The following is a 6,761-nucleotide window of genomic DNA, read 5'->3' on the forward strand; positions in this document are numbered from 1 at the left end:
AGAGAAGCAAACAGTTCAGGACTCTATGTTCAGTAATTTGGAGGATAGGAAACGGAAAGTTTTCCCATTTCATGATAACATACTAAATCTCATTAAAAAAGAATGGAAAAAAACGAATAAAAGGATTTCAGTTCCCCAGGCCTTGAAACGTAAATATCCCTTTAGTGAGGAAATTTGCGAGAAATGGGAAAAGGCGCCTAAGTTGGACGCGGCTATCGCAAGTACTTCCAGGGGCATAGCACTTCCCTTTGAGGACATGGGGGCCCTAAAAGACCCCCTAGATAAAAAGGCGGATGCCTTTCTAAAATCAGCCTGGGAAGCCTCAACTTGGGCGTTTAAACCTGGAGTAGCGGCTACTTGTACTGCCTGTGCCATGGTTAAATGGCTGGAGGAACTAAGCGAACAAATAAAAAACAAATGTCCAAGAGACAGACTTCTAGAAGTCATCCCTTCACTTCAAAATGCAGCAGGATTCCTGGCGGACGCTGCCATTGATTCTGTTCGGTTTTCAGCTGGGCGGGTGCCCTTTCTAATTCAGGTAGAAGGGCATTGTGGTTAAAAAATTGGAATGCTGATTTCCAATCTAAAGTGAAGCTCTGTGCGGTCCCCTGTGAGGGCCAATATTTATTCGGCAGCGCTTTAGATGAGATCTTAGAAAAAGCGGCGGACAAGAAAAAGCACTTCCCTCCACCTCCCTTCTTTAAACGACGTTGGTATGACAATCGTCGGTCCTTTCGAGGATCAGGTAGGGGCCGAGGCCGCCCAACGGATAGAACCACACGGGGAAAACCCTGGGGGGAGAAAAGAGAAAGAGGGTTTCTTTTCAATAAACCCCCAAAACCGGATCCCAAACAATGACGCCATATTTCAGGTGGGAGGAAGGTTACGGGTTTTTGTCCATCAGTGGGTAACCTTACAGCCGTCCCAATGGATAATCAACTTGTTATCAGACGGCCTACGACTAAATTTCATCTCCCTGCCTCCCCACCGAATAAAAGTTACTCGTGTGGCCAAAAAGAACCAGTTAGTTCTCGAAAAAGAAGTTCGTCTTCTTTTAGACAAAAAAGTCCTGGTAAAGGTACCTCCACAGGAAATAGGGAGGGGATTTTACAGCACGCTTTTCCTCACTCCAAAACCGGATGGATCTTTAAGAACTATTTTCAACCTAAAAGAATTAAACAAAATCATCCGGGTAGAAAAATTCAAAATGGAGACTCTGAGAACGGCGGTAAAACTGTTGTATCCAGGATGTTATATGGCAGTGCCGATCAGCCTATTATCATGTGCCGATCAGCAGAGAACATCAACAATTCCTGAGGTTGGTTGTGCAGCTGGGGAAGGTCTACACCCATCTACAATACCAATGTCTCCCCTTTGGGGTATCGGTAGCTCCTCGTATTTTTACCAAAATAATTTCGGAAGTAGCATCCTTCATAAGGAGAGAGAACATTCTGCTAGTGCCCTATTTAGACGATTTCCTCCTGATAGCAGACAATCAAGAAGATTGCATAAAAGCAGTTACAACAGTACGAGAGCTACTAACCAAACTAGGGTGGATAATAAACTTAAAAAAATCAAGATTGATTCCAGCCCAGATACAGGAGTTCCTGGGGATCCAATTAAATTCAATCAAACAGGTCTGTATCCTTCCAGACAGAAAAGTCGAGGCCATAAAACAACGTATAACACAAATACAGGTGGCCCAATACGTCTCGGTAAGGGAAGCCATGTCCCTCCTAGGCATGCTTACTGCAACAATTCCGGCAGTCCAATGGGCACAACTTCATTCAAGGGACCTACAGTGGGAGATCCTGTCAGAACAAACAAGAATACCCTACAATCTAAACCGGAAAATCGTATTGTCACAACATGTTCGGGACTCTCTAAGCTGGTGGCTAGATTCCGGGAATCTAAAAAAAGGGGTCCCATGGTCAATCCAGAATCCGGTGATACTGACCACAGATGCGAGCCCGTTAGGGTGGGGAGCACACCTATCAGATCGGATCCTACAGGGTCTATGGGATCCACAGATGAAATTAGCCTCCTCAAACCTGAAGGAATTGACAGCAGTAAGGCAAGCAATTCTTCAAACAGAAGAAGATCTCAAAGGAAAACATTTAGTAGTATTGTCCGACAACAGCACAACGGTGTCGTATATAAATCGACAGGGAGGAACCAGATCAAGTTCCCTAATGGAAGAAGCAGGAAGACTATTTCTTTGGGCCGAAAACCACCTTTTATCCCTCACGAGTACACACTTAAAGGGGTCGGACAACTTTGTCGCAGATTTTCTGAGTCGTCACGTCCTGCACCAGGGCGAGTGGTCACTAAATCAAAGAATATTTGGAGAAATCTGTGCAATCTGGGGACTTCCTCAAGTGGATCTTTTCTCCACAAGGCAGAATCGAAAAGTAGAAAGGTTCTACTCTCTAAACCCGAAAGAGAACCCGGAAGGAGTAGATGCGTTACTACACCAATGGAGATTCCATCTAGCCTATGCGTTTCCCCCGATCCCATTGATCCCTACAGTCCTGAAGAAGATCCGAGAAGAGAAATCACGCATAATTTTAATCGCACCCTTCTGGCCAAAGAGAGCTTGGTTCACTTGGCTCAGACGTATGTCCATCTCGGACCCGTGGATACTTCCAGAGGTTCCAAACCTTCTGCACCAGGGTCCGGTGACACATCCTCAGGTTCACAGCCTACACCTCACTGCTTGGAACTTGAGAGGGGACTGCTGCTAGCAAAGGGGTTCTCGGATCCGTTAATTACTACCCTACTGTCCAGTAGAAAAAAAGTCACAACTGATAAATACCAAAAGGTATGGGGAAAATTTTTAGAATTCTCGGGCCGAGGGTTAACTGATACCGTTCAGAAAGTCCCTATATCTGAAATCCTAGAGTTTCTCCAAAAGGGTCTGGAGAGGGGATTATCTACCAGCACTCTAAAAGTGCAAGTCTCGGCGCTTAGCGCCTTGTTTGACCAAAAATTGGCTGATCACCCTTGGGTGTGTAGGTTTATTCGGGCCTCTTTTACAGCCAGACCATTCAAACCTCGTCCAAAGGTCGCTCCCTGGGATTTAAATTTAGTTTTAAACGCCTTGACCTCCTCTCCCTTCGAGCCTCTTTCCTCCATATCGGAAAAAGCGCTAACTTTAAAAACAGTTCTCCTGATTGCCCTTACCTCTGCCAGACGCATTAGTGAGCTTCAGGCTTTATCTATTGACCCTCCTTATACTACAATTCTGGAGGATAGGGTAATTATAAAATCTGATCCGGCCTTCTTACCAAAGGTCAACTCGAAATTTCACAGGGACAAGGAGATAGTCTTGCCTTCATTTTGTGCCAATCCAAAATCCCAGGGAGAAGAAACCTTCCATTGCTTGGACGTTAGACGTTGCCTTCTTCAATATATAGAAGTGACAAAACCATGGCGACAGTCTTCAGCCCTTTTTGTCTCCTTTCAGGGGGCAAACAGGGGAAAAAAGGCCACAAAATCAACTATTGCACGTTGGCTCCGTATGGCTATATCACTTTCCTATTCCTCTTCGGGACAGGTCCCTCCACCTGGTGTTACGGCCCACTCTACAAGGGCTATTTCCACATCTTGGGCAGAGAGGGCAAATGCATCGATAGAGCAAATTTGTAATGCAGCAGTATGGTCTTCACCCTCTACGTTCTTCCGCCATTATAGATTAAATCTGGGGCTATCAGATCTTGCCTTTGGTAGGAAAGTACTATCTGCCGTTGTCCCACCCTAGAGGTTCCTTCTATTTCTTCCTCTCATGTACCGGTGCTGTCATGGGGAAGGGAAAAAATGATAATTACTTACGGGTAATTTGATTTTCCAGATCCATGACAGCACCGCTCTAGTTCCCGCCCTATCTTGGTGATGGTGTGTGTTTCACAAAAAAAAAAAATCTTAAAAAAAAAAAAAAAAAAAAAACCACAAGCGAAAGATGGGGTAATAACCACTTAACATAACAATAGATAAATAGTCTTAGAGTTAAGTATAATTTATATATGCCTAAAACTAACATAGCGGTTACCTTACATTCTCTGTAAACAAACTGAGGAGAGAGGTGCCGCCCCCATCTTTTATCTCCTATGCAGGTTTCCTGTTCTTGGGGGCGGGACCATCTCTCATGTACCGGTGCTGTCATGGATCTGGAAAATCAAATTACCCGTAAGTAATTATCATTTTTTTCCGTTCATTCAAGCACATTTGTGAGGTCAGGTGCTGATATTGGACAAGAGGACCTGGCTAACAATCTCCATTCTAATTCATTCCAAATGTGCTTGGTAATATTGAGGTCATGGCTCAGTAAGGGACAGTAAAGTTCTGCATCAACCTCACCTAACCAAGCCTGTTTGGACCTTACTTTGTACACTGGAGCACAGTCGGTAAAAGGGTCTTTCCTTGTACACAGTTGTCCAAAATATCTTCATATATTCAAGCATTAAGAACTCCCTCCTCTGCATGCAAGGGGCCTATTCCCACCCCTGAAAACAACCTCACAGCGATATTCCTCCTCCACCAAACTTTACAGTTGGCACAATGCAATAGAAAGGTAACATTCTACACTCACCGGCCACTTTATTAGGTACACCTGTCCAACTTCTTGTTAACACTTAATTTCTAATCAGCCAATCACATGGCGGCAACTCAGTGCATTTAGGCATGTAGACATGGTCAAGACAATCTCCTGCAGTTCAAACCGAGCATCAGTATGGGGAAGAAAGGTGACTTGAGTGCCTTTGAACGTGGCATGGTTGTTGGTGCCAGAAGGGCTGGTCTGAGTATTTCAGAAACTGCTGATCTACTGGGATTTTCACGCACAACCATCTCTAGGGTTTACAGAGAATGGTCCGAAAAAGAAAAAAAATCCAGTGAGCGGCAGTTCTGTGGGCGGAAATGCCTTGTTGATGCCAGAGGTCAGAGGAGAATGGGCAGACTGGTTCGAGCTGATAGAAAGGCAACAGTGACTCAAATCGCCACCCGTTACAACCAAGGTAGGCCTAAGAGCATCTCTGAACGCACAGTGCGTCGAACTTTGAGGCAGATGGGCTACAGCAGCAGAAGACCACACCGGGTACCACTCCTTTCAGCTAAGAACAGGAAACTGAGGCTACAATTTGTACAAGCTCATCGAAATTGGACAGTAGAAGATTGGAAAAACGTTGCTTGGTCTGATGAGTCTCGATTTCTGCTGCGACATTCGGATGGTAGGGTCAGAATTTGGCGTAAACAACATGAAAGCATGGATCCATCCTGCCTTGTATGGAGCATCTTTGGGCTGTGCAGCCGACAAATCTGCGGCAACTGTGTGATGCCATCATGTCAATATGGACCAAAATCTCTGAGGAATGCTTCCAGCACCTTGTTGAATCTATGCCACGAAGAATTGAGGCAGTTCTGAAGGCAAAAGGGGGTCCAACCCGTTACTAGCATGGTGTACCTAATAAAGTGGCCGGTGAGTGTATATCAAACCCAGATTCGGCCATCAGACAGCCATGTAGAGAAGTGTGATTCATCACTGCACAAAACATTCCATGTTTCCACTGCTCCAGGGTCCAATGGCAGTGTTCTTTACACCACACCATCCAATGCCTGACTTTTCTCCGTCATCTAACGCTTGCACGTAGCTGTTTGGCCATAGAAATTCGAAGAAACTCCCAAGGAACAGATTTGGAGCTCCAGTGCACTGCTGACCGAATATTTTTGGAGTGCAAACTACTATGTAACTTTACATAAAATGGAATTGTACGTGGTCTCCTACTTTGTGGCTGACTTGCAGTTGTTCCTTTCACCTTCTAATAATACCACTCAGCTGAATATTTTGGCACCAGCTGATAAGTTCTTCGGATTTTAGGAGTGAAGAAATGTAACAAGCTAACTTCAAAAGCTGACATCTTCTTACAGGACCACACTTGAATTCAATGAGCTCCTTTAGAATGAGTCAGGGTTTTTTTGTTTTGTTTTTGTTTTTTAATTTTAACACATTTTGCACTTGCTTGATCTGATTACAACCATTCCTAAACTACTTTTACTATGTAGAAGGTTGCACTATCCTGCTAAAAAAGCCAATACCTTTAGGGTACATGCACTTATTGCGAATTTAATGAAGATTTTCTGCTATATATCTGCAGTGTTTCAGCAGCATTCCCATTGTGTTTCAGCATAAAAAAAGGATCTGCTTATGTTACATACTGACGAAACACTTTGGATTTTGGTAGTCAGTTGGTTAGCTTTCACATTTGGGCCTATGACCAAGTTGCTAAGATCCTTATGATTGCCCATCACATCAACTTCAAAGGGAAGGTGTCATCAGAAAGTTACCTATTGTTCCAATCAAGTTTTTGTTAAATATTTTTTTCAAGTGTCAGTGTTGTTTTTTTCTCATCATTATCTGTATTAACCTCTTAGTGACCAAGCCAATTTTCACCTTATTGACCAGGCCACATTTTTGAAATCTGAAGTGTCACTTTATGTGGTAATAACTCGAGAACAGTTTCCACTAAGTTTGTTTTTCGTGACATACTGCACTTCATAATAGTAGTAACATTTGTTCAATATGACTGGCGTTTATTTGTGAAAATATTGGAAATTTGGCAAAAATTTAGTAAATTTCGCAGTTTTCAAACTTAAACTTTTAATTGCAATGCCCTTAAATCAGGAAGTTATGTTACACAAAATAGTTAATAAATAAGATTTCCCACATGTCTACTTTACATCTGCAGCATTTTTTAAACATTTTTTTT

The sequence above is a fragment of the Ranitomeya variabilis genome, chromosome 5 (genome assembly GCF_051348905.1).
Source record: "Ranitomeya variabilis isolate aRanVar5 chromosome 5, aRanVar5.hap1, whole genome shotgun sequence".
NCBI classification, from domain to species: Eukaryota; Metazoa; Chordata; class Amphibia; order Anura; family Dendrobatidae; genus Ranitomeya; species Ranitomeya variabilis.